Source organism: Sinohyriopsis cumingii, chromosome 15 (assembly GCF_028554795.1).
Source record: "Sinohyriopsis cumingii isolate HCF-2022 chromosome 15, ASM2855479v2, whole genome shotgun sequence".
NCBI classification, from domain to species: Eukaryota; Metazoa; Mollusca; class Bivalvia; order Unionida; family Unionidae; genus Sinohyriopsis; species Sinohyriopsis cumingii.
This window is the reverse complement of record NC_142975.1, coordinates 24,279,675-24,298,976: the sequence shown is the minus strand read 5'-3', so window position 1 is coordinate 24,298,976 and position 19,302 is coordinate 24,279,675. Positions and strand designations below refer to the sequence as shown.

The 19,302-nt window shown below is 33.5% G+C and overlaps 1 long non-coding RNA gene across 2 annotated transcripts; it reads left to right on the top strand.

Moving 5' to 3' along the window:
• Positions 1–4,300: 4,300 nt before the first annotated feature.
• On the top strand, positions 4,301–16,256 carry LOC149781416 (uncharacterized). 2 transcript variants are annotated; one of them, XR_016414705.1, is made up of 6 exons: positions 4,301–4,498; positions 5,240–5,381; positions 6,103–6,233; positions 13,156–14,386; positions 14,636–14,713; positions 15,757–16,256. It is a non-coding gene; the product is annotated as an uncharacterized LOC149781416 (long non-coding RNA). The 2 variants fall into 2 exon arrangements; XR_016414706.1 differs by lacking the exon at positions 5,240–5,381.
• The last annotated feature ends 3,046 nt before the right edge of the window (positions 16,257–19,302 follow it).

Below are 19,302 nucleotides of genomic sequence, written 5' to 3'. Positions count from 1 at the left end.
TTCACATCATATTGTGCTTCCTACACCAATCTGCCGCATACAACACTACTGACAGTAGATGAGCCGGAATAGATTAAATGTTGGAGAAAGTTTTGTTTTTAAAAAAATAATTGATCGATTAGGTCTGGGAAAGAGATCATGTTTTTCATTTATAATTTTTAATCTGGCACCTTCATTATGACTGACCAATGCTGCGATTATCAAGCATCCAGATTCATTGAAAAGCTGATACAAATATCATACACAAACTATCTAAAAACCGCTACACAGAATGCGTAATTCTAATACAAAAGAAGATGTTAGATCAAAACTTTTCTGAACTCGTAATGTCGAATTGAAAATACTCTCTGTCTGTCTGTCTGTCTGTCTGTCTGTCTCTCTCTCTCTCTCTTTCTCGTACGATTGAGAACTAGAGAATTAAGCTAACCGAAAACGGCACAACAGTAAAATAAAATGCCATGGAAGATTCTGACACACACAATTAATGCCAATTTTTGTTCGTGTCTTTCTTCAGTTTAATGGTTTTTATATCTACAATGATGTCACTAACTAGGGGCTAGGATGACGACTCTGCAACTCAGCCATTCAGTCTGATGCAAGATGTGCATCAACATGCGTGAAGGTCTTTCCGATGAGTATTATTTGCCTTTAACGTTTAAATACAAAACCTTAATTACTACGTGATGAAAAACTTTGCAAAAAAAAGAAGAAAAAAATGCAAATTAATATTTCTTGTCACATTATGGATTATTAACTTACCGATCTGTCATCAGAAAAGACTACACGGTTCTTGAGTAGCACGGTAAGATAGGATAAGACCTTCCATTCCATATGTTCTGGTTCTCCTAAAAGAGCAACATCTAAGTAGAAGCAACGTAGATGTAATGAAAATGCAAAATAAATCGCATTAGGTTGATATGTTAACAAATCAGCTGGTCTACATGGAATTCATCCCAAAACTCTGAAAATGTATGCTTTATTAATCTCAGAGTCGTTGATAGAAATAATTAACAGTATTATCACTTCCTGTAAATTCCAGGAGTCATTGAAGTTAGCAAAAGTGTTCGCAATTTATAAGGGAAATGAAAAGAATGACCTATCCAATTATCGACCAATATCTGTTCTATTTGTACTTTCAAAAATTATTGAAAAACATGTCATCAAGCATATTTTCAGACATCTTGACAAGTACCAACTCCTCCATAAATCACAATCAGGTTTTCGACATAATCATTCATGTCAAACTGTATTGACAAAACATATAGAACAATTGCTACTAGCAGTAGAATCAGGCGAAGTTATCCTTTAAGATTCAAATAGAAATAAAATCTATATAAAACTATAAAATGTAGATTCTTAAAGACCAACCTCAAAGCAAATCAGTTTTCCCTAAATCATCCATTGAACAACGTTCTCATTATTCAGAATTATTGCATCTAAATTTTATTTTACATAGTTTTCAACTGGATCAATATTAGCAGGTCATTCCATTACATTTCACTTACTTATATTACACACTTTTGGTTTTAAAAAATACAACCTTCAGACTAATATAATTTCAAACTAAAGTTATGATTGTTTCAAATCGTTTTACCTGTTGCATATTCATCCTTTCCTCGAAAAGATATCAACATTTTTTATGCGTTTTCATGGCGATATGCTAGCATGCATGATACAGCCTCTACACTGGTGTGGAATGTACAGCACATTTAGGTACCATGAATTGATTTAGTTATATTTTTCTTACAACATAACAACTTATAAAAGAGTGCCTAGGCAAGTAAAGTGTTTTACCCAGGTACACAACACGGTATCAGACCTAAGCTGATCCGATGGAAAAAGATACTAACCGGCACAATCCTGGCAGGACGAATTCGTCACAGTAACCACTGAGCTGCCGCGGCTTTTTCACAGTACTATGGAAACTATCGCAGAACGAAAACTCGTTGATCGTCTAATAAAACGTGTTCTTCTTTTGTTTGACACCGACGTATTATTTTTTAAATTTAATTTCATTATTCTGCCAATCGGTTTACAAAGAATTTAAAACACAAGAAACAAGTTAATCTGGTCAGAAGGAATCACATTTTGAAAATAAGCTATATATTTTATTTTATAAAAAGAAAACAATTAACCACAAAATTTGTAGCCAAATAAAATATATCCTTATAATTTAGTTTTTATTCTTAAGTATTATTTTGCATTTTCTTAAAAAACTAAAGATAATATATGGTAATAATCCAGCAAGATATCGATTTAGTGATTAAATAGACAATTTGTATGCATTGTTTATTATTTTGCGATTTTCACAACTAGAATACCTATTTAAGGATAAACACATTCTTCTATGTGTCACTGAACTTCTTTTTTAGGTGCAAGTGATTTTACTGTTAAGCTGCCTGCTCTTTTATGCAAAGTCAGCGCTTAAACTTAGCTAAATGACCCATAACTTTATTTTCATCCCAGTATTCGCGCGTATTTTTTTCTCAGTTCCACGTACATCCAGTATTCATGATCAAAGATTCGTGCATCGTTATTAAATAATTGAACTTATTAGTTAACAAGATTCATGAATAAATTTTACATGAACCCTTTAAGAGTGGGCATCATTAGCCACTTAAAAGGACAAACAGAAGGATTATAATTACAAATATTTATAAAAATAATAGCAAATAAACTAATCTCAAGAAACAAATAACATAACTATATTGTATCCATTGTTTACAGCTATAATACATTATAAATACATACGTAGTTCCTTTATGGTGTTACGAACTAATAGCATTTGCGTTTCGGCATTATATTATGTGATGGTAACCAGTCATACGGCCTGTTACAAAAGCTTGATAACAATCTGCAATTATAGTTTTATCCTTTCTACTATTTAAGCCTACATTTATTTCTATTTTATTAACTTTCAACCCCAAAATGGGATTATTTGCACGCAAGGCAATGATTGTAATATTCACAACTTCACTTTAAATGTTATAACAATTAGGATAGTGGGATCATCAGTCGCTTAAAATACAAGTATGCAATTTATAGCAAACACCTTGGAGCTATCGAAAATGAGTTATAAACTTCATTCACGCAACGTCTGTGCTTTTAATTAGAATAATTATTGCAATTGAACCTATATAAAATTAAGGATACTTCCTGAGAAAGAATTATAATTGCTTTAGATCATGCAATATACGTTCAGAAAACTGTTTCGGTATATCCTGTTGCAAGATCTTATCTTGGAAATATGGACGGATGAATGGAGAAATGCATTGTAATAGCAGATGAATAGGGTATTGCAACTAGTACTGTGTATGGGACCATTTGATTCAATCAGTTATCAAAGTTCATTTAACAATGATTATATTGCCAAAATTATCTTAGCAGTTAAGATTTGTCTAGTTAAATTAGCCTTACCATATTTGGATCAGAATTTTTTCTTCCGAAAAACTTGTCTACCTTTCTGATAACTGGATATGCATTACGATCAGTATTCGACTTAACACAAATACACGAGAATGTGGAAACAAAAAGCTTATTTTGGAATCCATGATGTATTTTGCTTTTAATCTGAAAATTGGCAACTAAATATGAAAATGTTCAGCAAAAGTAAAGTATGTAATAGTTAAAAGGTGACATAAAAGATCTACTTGTCTTATGAATTTTATATGTGACCTGTACCTTTAATTGCATATACATTTTACAGAATTTTAAGATCATATTTTATCTCTTCGAACTTCATGTTTACATTTATTTGGAAGGGTTTATATTGTTACATTTGTTAGCAATTTTTTTAAAAAAAACTTTCTTTAGTTGTCACCATATAACCACCATTCTCCTGAGGTGCTACATCCATCCAGCCAGCCAGCCATCCGTACATACATATATACACACGTACACACGTACGTACGCACGCACGCACACATACACGCACACATACATACACACATACATACATACATACATACATGCATTTAAAGAGTCACAGAATATTCAATATCTGAAATGTTGAATCTAATGAAATTTTTACCACGATGGAAACCCGCAGTTTTGGGGTATAAAATGCATCTTATGACGAGACCGAGTTGTAATATTTCTACAATCACGATACTGCATCCATACTCTAAAGGTAGCATGACCTCTTGTCAGTGATAGGGTACGCAGGGACGTAGCTTATAATGGCGATAATGCGTTCTTTCTCTGGGGTAAGCATAACCTCCAGTGCAAACTGATCAGTGATGCAGTAGGAGATCGCTCACATGCGAAATCGTTGGAACCAACAGTATACTAGTATTCAGTAAAATAATTGTAAGATTCACTCTCATTGGTTGTTTCGCGAAATGCTGCGGGATGCTGAATCTTTAGTACTGAAGAGTACAAAATGTACAAAAGTCATGGCGGGCAAGATGTTTAGTATTTTTCGTAGACCTAGTAATTCACCTAGACTGCTTTGTTTTAAAGCCGAAACTGTTATACAAGAGACTTTAAATGCATCGAGGTAGGTAGATTTATATTACAATTATAGTATTCGCATATCCTCCCGTTTGTTTGTAAGCACTCTTCCATTTCTGATTTTTATAATAGTCTATTTCAGTCGTAGCCTCGTCCTACATGTAAGACCTCGACACTGATATTTATGTTGTGGGCATCATATCACTAAAACAAAAATAACATGTGCTATGTCTTACATTGTAGGACTAAGTAGAAGCCGTGCCATCTACGTCCAATATGTGCAATGTTTTGTTCTAATATTTCAAGAACAATTTGAACAAATAAATAGAAGGAATTCTTGTATACACGTGTTCAAAGAGATGTAAATCCCAAATTTATGGAATTACAGAGTTTCAAAGACAGTAATTTCAATCACAACAGTGCTTGAAAACAAGCTGGCCCAAGCAAAAATGGCGACCATGTTGCTAAAGAAGCTCCCTTTTGATTAAAAAAAGTCAGCAGTGTTGGAGACCCACCTGGAGGCAATCAGTTTAGAATTCATAAATCAGTGAATGCAATGGCTAAGTTTTGTGCGTTTTTGATATATTTTATTCTTTCTGTTTTTCAGATCAGTAGGGTGGTACAATCAAAGGGTATGGTGTGAGAATACTTTAGTTGTTCATAACCAATCAGCAGCATTACAGGCAGTCATTTGTATAATGTAATGCGCAGGTCAGGGTTATTGTTGCTTACAATTTACTCTTTAAATTATTTATTTATTATTATATAGTACATTTAATATTTACAGGAAAATTTAGTCTCAGGTTCTGCTCCGTTTTGAGAGAGCATGCCACTAGCTTCCCATGGGTCCGTGGTTTTTCCCAGTGGTTTTCCAGGTTCTTCCTCCACAGATATATTTACTGTTGTGTAGCATGAAAAATGGCCTTAAGGTAATCATAACAGTGTAAGACATCAACCCTGATATTTATGTTTTGGGGATTTAGGTTTTACTGGTTAAATAACGGTATGTGTAGTGAGTTCCAATGTTGACTAACATCAGAACAAGAAGTCAAATTGTCAGGAATATCTCACACTCTTGGCAGCCTGTCTCCACATTTTTCTACAAATTAAATAATAAAGTTTATCAGACTTTACTAACTCTGATGTCTTTTTTCTAATTAATACAAATTCTCACATAAGAAATGTTTTCAAGTTCGTTGGCCTACATTTCAGTTGGCAGTAATGCAATGAAGTCAGAAATGCCAAAATTGGTTAAAAGGATGAGAAGTATCTTGAATCAAATGAAGCTATCTAAGCACTTTCTTAAGTATTAATATATTTTTTATGCATTTAATTAGCTAAGTATACTTCAACTTTATCTGATTTCAGCATTCCCAAAATGAAGTACATACTGTACGTACAGCAAGAGTAGTATATGCCTAAATACTGTGTTATCAACGCATTGAACAATTTGTCTCCAAAACATTAGTCAGTTTGATTGTGTAAAATATAAAAATTCACTGCTTATCAATAAATCTGCAGTAGCATGGAATAAATTGATACAAGTTGTACTCTTTAGATTAACCAGCCATGCTGTAAGAGTAGAGTGTATGACTCAAATTTGTATGAAGTTGTTCTGGTGGCAAAATTAAATTATTTTTGTATTTTCAGCACTGTATACCTCTATTTTGCTTGAGACGACCTGTCAGAGAAACCACCTGGTGTCACAGCAGATAGGTAAATACCACACCCAGACAGGAATACAGAGCTGAAACCACAATGACCACAAACCGTAGTAGGAGGTATAGCGTGACCACTCTTTTTATTGTATGGATAATGACTCATTAGAATTTTATTTTACATGTATCAGTTAGTTGCTATCATGGGTAAAAAGTTGATTGCATAATCATTGACCTAGTAGTAAACTAAATACCCAGTTGTTTCCAACCTATCAATTTTGGCCATTATTTCTTTTTAATTTTGGTTACAATTATTCACAATGCTACTTTTAACCGATGTGATGATAGAAATTTTGTGATTTAGGGTTTTGTTAGCTTAGCCACCAATGTTTTGTTTTCATTATTTGAAAATATATTTGAAAATTTCTGAGAACATAAAAGTTACTTTAAGACCTTTTAAACCCCACATTACCCATCCATTGATAATTGTTAAGTTTGGAAACAATTTATTATCCAGTGGTTGTTTTTTATCTTTAGATTCATTACAAAGCAGATACAGAGATGCTTCCAGGGCATCAATCACGCAAAATTTGTATGAATTTCCCAAATATTGATGCACAGGAACTCCAACAATTTAAAGTCACTCATAGGAAAATGTACTCTGCACTGTAAACAATTTTTATTTAAAGTGCTTTGGGTAAGTCACACCAGTAGAGGTATCGTCGTGTTTTTTGCAACATAAGTCTTTTTTCAGGTAGGCAACTGTTTACATCTGGATTCTTCAACTTGACATATATGGTTCTTAAACTAGATTTTATTGGCACATTGTGCCCTGTAGTAAGCATTATGTCATAGTATAAGCCATGTAAAAAGGAAGTTTTACAAGTGCATGTTAAAAATACAGCCTACCTAGAAAAAACAAAAAGGCTAATTCCCTGCTTGGTTCATTTTCTTTTGTTCCTCAAATACTGGCCGCTGACACTGATGAAGACGGTGATTTCTGTTATTATGAAATATATCTGATTATTGGAGCTGGGAAAGTTTTAATGGAGATACCAGTGACTGATTGGTGTTAAATACATGTCCGATGTACTCTGAATGGACAAAATAGTTTTTCCAGTCCACCCACCCCCACCCCCACCCCACCCCCGCGAGCAGTAAATCAAAATTTAATGTAAAGCAGACATGATACAAAACCTAATTAAATTACATACAATTTAAAATTAGAGTGCACTTTTCATTTCTTTTCTCAAACAATTTAGCCCTGCTGGATCATGTGCTTCAAAACTATACAGCCTTTAAGGGTTAAGATCTGTTGAATAAATAAAACTAACACATGATAATAAGAAGTACAGTTATTTATTTGGTCAAAACACCTCTGTCGGAGCAAGCAAGCTATGGCATTTATGGACCTAAAACCCTAATACAGCATTGAAGAACAGATAAGAAATCTGTCAGTAGTGTGTGTGTGTGATTTGGATTTTTAATGTAGCTTTAAAAAAAAAAGTCATATTGCTATGATGCCTGCAGTGTGGCTGTTTATAGTGATGGCTAGCAATTGGGCATCATGCTGCAGACATGTAACATAATGTCCTAGCCAGTCACATTAACCTGACACCAGGCCAGCCAGTCCTAAAAATAACATCTTAATGTTGAGCGCCAAGTGAGGCAGCTGTTAGTACCATTTTTGCAAGAATTTGGTATGACTCGGCCGAAGTTCTAACCTGCGACCTCCCACATCCATGGTGATGCTATAACCACTTAGGCCAGCCAGAGCAGTCTAATCATAGTATTCAGTAAAGTACTAATTTGAGAAAGTGAAACTTTGGCACAGCTTAAGTTTGTTAAAAATTCAGTTTTGGAGCAGAAGTATCAAAAAGATAAAAGATAATACCTTTGAGCACTAGGAAATTGTACTTAACCACCATAAAGAACAATTGGCTGTCTGTATGCTTCTATAGACATCACACTACGGAAGGAAGGTTCTCAGAGAGGAGTTTCAAAACACAAGTTATCTGGCCAAAATAAGGAGTTAATCAATTGGTAATTAAATATTAAGCATAATCATTGTCAGAAATGGAAAATCACATATTCTGAGAGCTACATAAAAAATGGAATATGTGTTATTTTGAAAAATTATCTTTGTTCCTTTAAATATTTATAATTTTAACAGATGAATTTCCCTAAAATTATAAAATCAATGTACCATTAAAAGATTTGTTGTGAATAATTAGATATTTACTACGTGGAGTAACTTAGTCTTTAAACATGCCACAATTTGTATGCAACATGTCATTTTCAGTTAAACAGCTTATTTTTTTTTTCATTTTTCAGTTACTTTGTTTCAAACAGTGATAAAATTGATATAGTGAAGGTATCGTTTTTACTACATTTTCAAATGCAAATGTCATCATTGCTTGAATATACGTTATGTATAAAGACTGGCATTCTCAAATTTTTTTTTACCTATAGACTATAATGAATGATTAGTTTTATTGTAGAGAATATAGAATATAATTTTATTTTTTTGGCATTATCAGATTTGATATGAGGACTTTTAATTTTTATTTGAGATCCCACTAACTTGTTGTGCTTCCTGTTCAGATAGAAGTTACATTATGATGAAGTAAACAATATTTTCCCAAATTTAAATTAAGAATATGCGATTTCATCGTGACTTTTAATTTTAAAAAAGCTGTCAACATTGCGTGAGGTTTTTTTACTTATTGATTATGGAATTTTGTATTGTTACAGGAGGCATAACCTTTAATGAGATTTTAAAAATAATTTTGAGTTAAGAATATCAGAGTATTATTATCTTTATTGTTAAGACTCTTTTTCTTCATAATGGGTGTATGATTTTTATTTTAAGTCGTATGCTTTTACTGAATTGTATATTGATTGGGTTTTAACAGCCATTTAACACATTCCATATTATATGGACCATTTTGCAAGAGAGGATAAGGAGGAATCTGGGACTCCCTTATTTTTAATAAACATTTTCTATAATAAAATGAAGTTAATAACAGTATATTTGTCATATACTAGGTTGGAATTAAGAAGGTATATTAAGATATACTGTTTTAAAAGAAGAACCAAATTTTAATGCCTTATAGTCTCATGTAGCATATAATAATAATAATAATAATGAAATAATGAGGACTTTGTATAGCACCTAATCTTTAGAAGCTCTAAGCACTTTACAACATCAGACAACACCTATAAGATAAGAAAACATATATAATGATATGATTACAAAACAAATGCTATGAAATTAGAAAACATAACAAACATGCTGAGAATATTTAAGGTAGGAAACATTAGGTCTTTAAGTTTGTTCTTGCAGTCGAAATAAGTGAGTTTTTAGAGCACTCTTGAATGGGATCACTGTATCTTTGTGTCTGAGTTCAGTCGGCAATTCATAACATGTTGCTGGGTCCTGGTATGCAAAAGAACGATGTCCATATGACTTTGTTTTCATAGTGGCAATAATGAGTATATGATTGTCAGAAGAGGAGCGTAAGTATCTTGCTGGTGTGCACATATGGGTGAGGTCGGATTGGTATGTTGGACTATAGTCCGACAGTGAAACGTTGCACAGAGAACAAATTTTGTGTTTGATTCTGGATGGAATGGATAGCCAGTGTAGGGTACAGAGCAGCAGGGAGGTGTGCTCTGATCGTGGTACTCTAAGTATGATCCGAGCAGCTGTGTTTTGAAATTTCTGGAATAGATACTGAGATGAACCAGACAGAATTGATTTACAATAGTCCAGTCTTGAAAGTACTAATGAACACACAAGTGGCATCAGCTGAAAGATATTTGAGAATGGAGCTGATGCATATCAGCTCAAGAGATACATCCTTGCATATGTTCATGACATGTTGGTGCAGTGTGAGAGTACTGTCCAGAGTAACACCTAGGTTTCGTACTGATTGTGTGAAATTAATGTTGGTGTTGCTGATACTTGTTTGAGGTAAAGGATGTGAATGAGAAAGTCTTTTTGTTGTGATTAGAATGGTCTCAGTTTTATCATCATTCATCTGCAGCTTGTTACATGTCATCCATGATTTCACAACTTAAATGCACCTCTCTACACCTTGGATGATAGCATCAACTTCAGTTGGGTGGCTAAATTTGTATATTTGGGTGTCATCAACATAAAATTGGTGAGACACTGGATGATGATCTATGACACTTGAGAGCGGCTGAGTGTATAGAATGAAGAGAACAGGTCCAAGAACAGACCCCTGTGGAACACCACAACATAGATCAACTGGGCTGGAGTGTATTCCATTTGCAGATACAATTTGTGTCCTGTTGACCAAGTAGGACTTGAACCACAGTAAGGATGTATCATGAATGTCAAATACATGCTGAAGACAGTGAAGTAATATATCATGGTCTGTTGTGTCAATTGCTGCAGACAAATCAAGGAGGGTGAGGACTGTAATCTTTCCGCTATCCCAAGCAGATAGAATGTCATTAACTACTTTTAGAAGAGTAATTTCAGTACTGTGGCAAGGACAATAAGCAGTACATTACTAAAAAGACTATTTGAATTCAGATGAGATGCAAGCTGGGGTAGAACAAGCTCTTCTAAGATTTTTATATCAATTTGAGATTACAAACTGGTGGTAGTACCTTAAATCGTTATGGTCTAGTGTTGGTTTCTTCAGCAGAGGCTTTACAATGGCAGTTTTGAAAAATGAATCTTTTGCTTCATCTCAAGTTAATATCAGACATTACTTGTTTTCATTGATATTTGTGTTATGAATCATTCATGCTGTGGGCTAATACAAGATGTAATATTTGTTCTGGCAAACCATAATACCTGCAGAAGGAACAAAAATTGGGACTTGCTATTTCTGTGTCTCCACCTATTGAAATAATAACTTGCTACAATCACTTGAACTTATTTCCCTAGCTACTAGTTAATCTTTGTATTTCTGAAGAAACAAAAAATGCCAGAATATGTAACTATATTTTGACTAATCTGACCTTTATTCATCTTCGTTGTGACTTAAACTAGGCTTGAAACAATCATATCTTGCATAAATTCAAATATTTAAAAGCCATTTTCACCCATTAAACACATCAACTTGACAACAACAAAATATGGTTCACTTATTTTTATGTAGGATAATCAAAGACATCATTTCAAGCCCTTTCGGCTTGATGCATACATTTTTTTTTTCATTCTATTGAGAGTTATTGTTTGCCAATAATATCCTACACATTATGTTTTTTGTAGTAGTGTGAAATTTATAATTTTATTGGTGAACTTAAAGCCTGGTTTGACAAATCTCCAATTAATAACGAAATACAACATTCACCCAGTGAGGCAAATACTAAATTTTTTATTTGACTAGAATAAAGTTTTACTCTACCAGTTATGATACAAATATAAAAATTAACGTTAATGACCTGAAATCAGTCATATGAAGGATTGTTAATGGAATATATTATATTACCCTTCTGACAACAGTTAATGTAATTAAATTTAGACCAGTCTACTCACCGTCTTGTAAACATTTATTAGTACCAAAGAGTGAAAACTTGTACGAGTTTGATAAAAACAAATGGAAAACAAACTTAGTGTAGAATGTATGAACTTTTAATGAATAAAGTGGGCAGTGTTCTTGACATTAGAAGCAATTATCAGCAGTGTTGCACTTTGAGGGAGGCCTGTGACACCCTCCCATCTCAAACAGGCAATGTCCCCCATATATTGATAATTTTAGGGACCAGAGATACATAAAATACCCCCCCCCCCCGAAAGCCCAACCAGTATGCAACACTTGGTCAGCACTGACTCTAAATTCATCTTGTCATAGAGTGGTTTGACAATCTCGACACCAGATATTTTTAACTCCCATTTATAAAAAGTTGGATTGTTTAATTTTAAGCCCCAAAAAGGTAAAGACCAAAAAACTTGCCAGTAGCTTCCCATGGGTCGGTGGTTCTTGTCAGGTTCTTCTTCACCAGTTATACTGGATACTATGTATAACCTATTGTGTGCTGAAAAATGGCATTAAACCCCACAACAGCAACAACAATGACTTTGATTCATCTGATACTACAGTGTTGGCATTCATCATGACATTATTGCAAGCTTGTTGATTTTTAAACCTGTACAATAATGCAATTCTCAAAATGAATAGGAGATAACTTTGCCAAACAGATTATTAAGAAATTCATCTGAACAATGTCAGAGTCTAAAATATCTTCCATTGCTGTAAACAATATGATTATGCCAGGCTGGATCAGGTCCAGTGGTGCAGAAATGGGATTGTTCCAAAATTTCCTTCAGGCCTCAACTTCTTTGCAAGGGCACCAAAGCTAAACTGTGTGTGTCTATTCACTCCAAGTGTGCATACTACCTAATAAACACGTGCAAGAATAAAATGATGGTCAAATTTAAAGTGACAAGTGACTGTACATTTGTGTGTGTATGTTTCTTTTTAAGCGGGAGTGGATGCACGCCAGACACACACACACACACACACCCTTCTGGCTATGTTGATGCGAAATGTTTATAATGCAAAACTCTGCAAAAACATATTGGACAAAGTACAGTTGTTCACATGCAAGTGATATGGGTTCCATTATTGAGTAGTGGAACAAGTTTGCTAACATTCTCTATGGAAAACTAACTTGCTGTCTTCAAGGCATGTCATGTATTTGCATCAGTACCTATTAATTTGTCTTGCAGTGTTTTACATATAACTGAATAATTTGTAAACAAATCTTCCTATTTGCATTATTTGTTATTTACAGTAATTTAGTGAAATCATGACAGTTAAATTAGCCTTAATGTTCTAGTGTCTTATATCCATAAATTTTGTTGAAGTTTTTCATACCAAAACAGTTTGATTATTCCAATTTTAGCTTGACAAAAGTCTTAAGGTAGTGTATGAAATCATTTTTTTATCTTTATTGGCTTTGATTTCATTTTACCGATTATAATCTCATTATAGGTTTCACGGCTAGTAAAAGCTGTGAGCTTGTTTCAAAAGATCATGTTTTGTCTTTCTTATTACAGATTGTTGTACTGAATAAACTGGAAACTTCCCATGATAATGACCAGATGAAGTCAATAAAGTGATGCAGATAACTAACCAATTATAGTAAATGCAAATAGATCTAATTATGTTACTAAAATAGGTATGATAATAAATGTAAGACTGAATAAAATGCCAATAGAATCTGGTTGATATACTGTACCTACTCAAAGATACAAAGAGCAGTCAGCAAGGAACAGTGATCTGAATATGGCAGATGCTGTAAACATTAACAAAATATTTGGTATTTATGTGAATTTTTTAATCATCTGGTCTGATTATAATCATCAAGTACTGGATCAGTTTGTCTGGCCATCCATCTCTTCATCTGCAACTACATTTCATCTTAATCCATGGGTAGAAATTGAAACTGTATGAAAATGATATACAATATAGTGATTCTTGACCAAACTGTATATATAAATATACTGAGTTTTACATGGCTAGTATGAAAGTAATTCTATTTCAGTTTGTAAAGTAATTTATTACTTGTCTTTTCTTCCTTACAGCAATTTTTAAGTTTCATAAATGTTTTATACAATTTTTACGCTCAGCTTGTTACATAATCCCTGTTGGCACAATCACCCCACCCCCAAAGGTAAAAATAAGGTTAACAATTGGATTTGCATACATAGATGACATTTTTGGATTGTCCTGCCAGTATCGCAGTGTTTTAAATGTTTAAAATGTTCATCAAATATTACATTGTATCTGTTTTTCAGTGGGGCTATCATGTTTATTAAACACATCTCTTTGTTCTTGTTATTTCTATTCCATCTTATGATTATTTAAATGTAAACTTTGTCTAGCTAAGACTTTAATATGAACAATATAATATTTTTAAAAAAAATTATATTTCTAAAAATTTTGTAATTAAGCTTTTCTTTTGCATTATATTTTTTCATATAATGTATGCAATAGTAGATTGCAAATATGCAATTTTTACCTTTTATAGGCTTCTTTATAACATAATAAATACATGCTGTCCCAATTTTGTTACACTTATTTTATCCTTCAGATGTGTTGATTGTATTTCACTGTATGCAAGAAACAATCTTCTTGTTTTATCTTTGCAGCCTGAGTGAGTAAAGAATGTATTATTGGGGGCTGTCCATTTAGTACATGCGCATGGAGGGTGGATGTGGATGTGTCTACTGATGATGTATGTACACAGCTTATTTCTTTGGTGCAGCAAGAGATTCTACATCGGTGGTATATCTGTGTTATTAAACACATTAATATTATTAATCCTTGATCATTTCTGAGTATTAAATATGGGCCATTCTTTAGGATTCTGGGTGTGTGTGCATCAATCATATGTACACAGGGGTGAGATGTAAAAAAGCATGTATGGGGGGGGGACAAGCTTGCCAGATTTTTGTGTATGTATTAAATGGATGGCCACTTGACAGTTAAAGTGGTATACTATCTAATTTAGTATGTTTCCTTTGTCAATTTTAGGTCCATTGCCCAGTGGATCTTGTGATCTGTGCTCTGACCAGTGAAAGCATGTGAATTTGCTAAAGTCACCCAAATTGTGTAGGTATTTCTCATATGGGTCTCCAGATTTTATTGTGCTTTATAAAGTTATGAAACATAAGAAAGATGGAAGAGAAGAGAATGAAATTACCACTTTTAGCTTGCAAATACTGACATTTGCATATATGATTAGCAGCATATTTTATACCCAGATATTAATGTGAAATTCTATGCTAAATCATAATATTGTAAAATTATCACAGTTTTTGAGTTGCTTTAAAATCAACTTAATTTTCAAGAAAAAGTAAGTGAATAATTGATATCATGTATGTGTATTTCTATCATGTAATATTTTCCTCATTTTATTTTCCCTCACGAAATTCTCTAAAATGTTCTATTTGTTAAAATTATGCTCAGTTTAGTTTTTATCACAGTTTGGAAATCATGTATTTCTATGTTTATCTGGTAAAAATGGAAAACCCTGTCCATCATTCATCTGCTAAACAACCAGACAAATGAAAACAAAACATAGCACACTGCATCCATGCAGAGTTTAAAAATTTTAAGGATAACACCAAATCTGTCAAAAAGTATACATACTTAAATTCAACATATGAAACTTTGAACAACTTCTTTTAAAAAATCACTGAATATATTTTCATACATTTATCAGAAAGCTTCAAGGCATTATGCTGATCCACTCTCCTTATATCACGATTTTTACTCCACAAAGAAAAATTGGTAAGCAACTCTCTCACAAACATCTGTGCAACAAAAATTTCACATTAAACACAAGTGTATTAAGTACTTTATAAATTTTTCAAATGAATTTGATAATCGTCAGATTTGGCCATCAGTACTCAAAGGGATAATCTTTAAAATTACTTAAAATGGCGGGGATCTTTGCATAAGATCTAGCTTTGAGGGACTTCCCATAATAGATTTCAGCATAATAAAAGTTTGTTTGTAGGAATGATGTCATCCATTTATAATAGTGGTTGATGACATTTCCCTGTTAGTGTCTGTTTTATTCTGTAGTAAAATCCACATGAGATGGAACAAATTACAGAATTATCACATGAATTATTTCTCACTTTTTTCAGAACCTCTTTTGAGAAGATCCTAGATACTTTGACAAGTGAACAGTGCTGCAGTAACCAGTTTCCAAGAAGGAAATAATTGTGAACAATATGGACAGAAAAGAGCATCATACATGATTTCATACAGATGTTCACCTGAAATAAGTTTTGCAGTCCTCGCTGATTGACATGTGTAAAAAATACTACAATTTAATTCATTTGAGCATTAATATATAATGAGATCAAAACAAAGCAGCATCACATTGTTACATCTTAAATGTTGCCAGCATGACAGTCTCGTTGGAGCATCAGTGGTTATTCTGTTGGTTATTTGCAGCATAATTGACGATAGAAGCCAAATGATCCTTTGGAGTGATAACTACCCATTGTGTATTTAATGACAAGCTTAAGCTCATAAGCTTCTGATGAGATAATATTGGACATGATTACAGCAGATTGTACACCATTTTAAATGTTTTGAGACATCAACTATCATTCTTCAATAAATGTTTCATTTTGAGAAAGTTAAGTCTCTATTGTGTTTTTGTCTCACTTGCTCACACTATTGAAAATAACATGATTAATTGTTATTGTGCATTAGCTGAAAGATGAGAAAAAAATTCTGTAATGGAACAACATCCTGCTTTCTGTTACCATTTTTTTAATTTTTTTGTTCCACCTTAAGCCAGACATTCAGTAAAGTTAAGCTTGTATGCTTCTCTGAGAAATGTTTCTGTGAGAATCACACAGAATTTACCTCTCTCCTAGTGTCTGCTATTAAAGGTCATGGTGATTTTTATTATGTTTTTGTCAGCAATATAAAATTTTAATTCAATACATAATTCCCCCAAAAGTGTTTCTCAGAGGTTTTAGAATAATGTATTTTTTGTGGTAGTAACTTGTAACATTATAACCATTTATTGTAATAATAGTCAATTTTAGTGACCTAAATGTCACTGACTACTAGAGCAACGGTCATAAGGTTCATACTAGGGTTATCCTGCCATTTTAGTGTCGCTCACTAGTCTGGTTTCATGGTAGGGTTATCCTACCATTTTAGTGTCGCTATCTAGTCTGGGTTCATGTTAGGGCTGGCTTACCATTTTAGTGTCGCTCACTAGTCATGGTAGGGTTATCAAACCATTTTAGTTTCGCTATCTAGTCTGGGTTCATGTTAGGGTTGGCTTACCATTTTAGTGTTGCTCACTAGTCATGGTTCATGGTAGGGTTATCAAACCATTTTAGTGTCGCTCACTAGTCATGGTTAATGGTTGGGTTATTCTACCATTTTAGTGTCGCTCACTAATTGGGTTTCATGTTAGGGTTATCTTACTATTTTAGTGTGGCTCACTAGTCTGGGTTCATGTTAGGGTTATCTTACCATTTTATTGTCTTTAGTGTCCCACACTAATCAGGGTTCATGTTAGGATCATAGGAATATCAAACAGTACTCTGCTTCCTTACATTAAGAAGGTAACCATGACAGCATGGGTACCTCATTGACATTTTAGTTATAAATATTGATTGATTCATTGATTGAAAGAAGCAAGTGTAAAGATGTAGTCATTCAAAAGTCATAAAAGATTATACACTCAACAAATGCTGTAAATATGGTTCAAGTGCAACAACCCACTTATAAATGTGTAAAAGGTCTTGATGGTTTCATGGGAGCAAGTAGTGAGTTATCATTACTACCTAGGTGCCACCACTGCTACTGGTCAATTAATCAGATTACGTCTGTACTTTACCTTCAATAGATAAACAAATTACTTCCTAGATTGAATTTTGAGGTTAAAATTTCTATAAATGTCAGGTACTTCTATGGCACTGAGAGCGGTGAACAAAATTTAATCCCCAGACATCTATGTACATATGACTTACACAATGAGTTTTCTTTACAAAACCATCTGAAGACGCAGCCAGAAATGGAAAATGGAAACTCTTAGGAAGCTACAAGTCCATGTGGCTGTACTGAATTTCCAAAGTCCTCCATGTAGCTCTGTACAGTGACTGTTGCCTGATATTTGTGACAACATTTGATGTTTTTGCTAACTTAGCGCTATCTGATTTGACCTTGCCTTACATGTTCACCCGAACACTTCATAGCTTGAATCATGAGGTTAAATGTTCTTCAGTTATGCCAGGTATGTGTTATTGTGTGCCTATTTTGTAAGAAATGAGAGAAAAATAAGTAGGCAAATAATAATTGAACTAATGATAGTTTTAGCCAAAACATCTACAATTTTAACAATGAAGTAATTTTTTAAATATTGGATCAATATTTTTATTTGTCTTTGATTGCTAGTATAATGTGTACATCCATATATAAAAAATTTGTAAATGCATAGTTGGGGAGAAAATAAATTCAATCCCTTCCATGTAACATGTTCAGCTGGCATAACTTTTAAGTCCAAATGAATTATACATGACACATTGACACCAAAGAGTAAACTGTTCATGAAGGAATTATCCTACATGTGATCCATTTTTAAAGAATTTCTACTTATGCTTCATTAATGATGTCATGTAATGTGCTAAGAAACATGTTTTAATTTACAAGCCTTTCAACCAGATTGTCTTCCTGAAATCCTCACATTTCTTGAACTTAATTCTTGTCAGCTGGATAATCATTAATAGACCAAATTTTGATTCCATGATCAATACCTAAACATACTTTGGAGCATACATTGAGATATAAGTGTACATCAATTGCTGGACTGGTAACAATGGAGCTGCCTATACATTTTCAAATAGCTGACCACTATTTCTCATTTTATTTATATCAACAACTCAAAAAATATAAATGATATTGCTTCTATGTCACTTAGACTGTAAAAAGTATTTCAGTGAGTAGTGTTTTCGCTACATGTTATTATCTGCCATTTAATACTATATCTATAACATACTGGTAAGTCTTACGATTATTGGCAATAGGCTGCAAACAGTAATTTGATATGAAAAAATTGCATCACAGATCAGAAGAATCTTCATGAAATGAATATGAGGATTCAGATTAATTAATCATATGCTGTCCCACAATGGATCTTCCCTATCGGTAATCATATGCTGTCACACAAGGATCTTCCCTATTGGTAATCATATGCTGTCACGCAACTGTCCCACAATGATCTTCCCTATTGGTAATCATATTCTGTCCCACAAGGGATCTTCCCTATTGGTAATCATATGCTGTCCCACAAGGATCTTCTCTATTGGTAATCATATTCTGTCCCACAAGGATCTTCCCTATTGGTAATCATGCTGTCACACAAGGATCTTCCCTATTGGTAATCATATGATGTCACACAAGGATCTTCCCTATTGGCAATCATATGCTGTCCCACAACTGTCCCACAATGATCTTCCCTATTGGTAATCATATTCTATCCCACAAGGGATCTTCCCTATTGGTAATCATATGCTGTCCCAGTACTGTCCCATAAGGATCTTCCCTATTGGTAATCATATGCTGTCACACAAGGATCTTCTCTATTGGTAATCATATGCTGTCACACAAGGATCTTCCCTGTCAGTAATCATATGCTGCCCCAGAAGGATCTTCCCTATCGG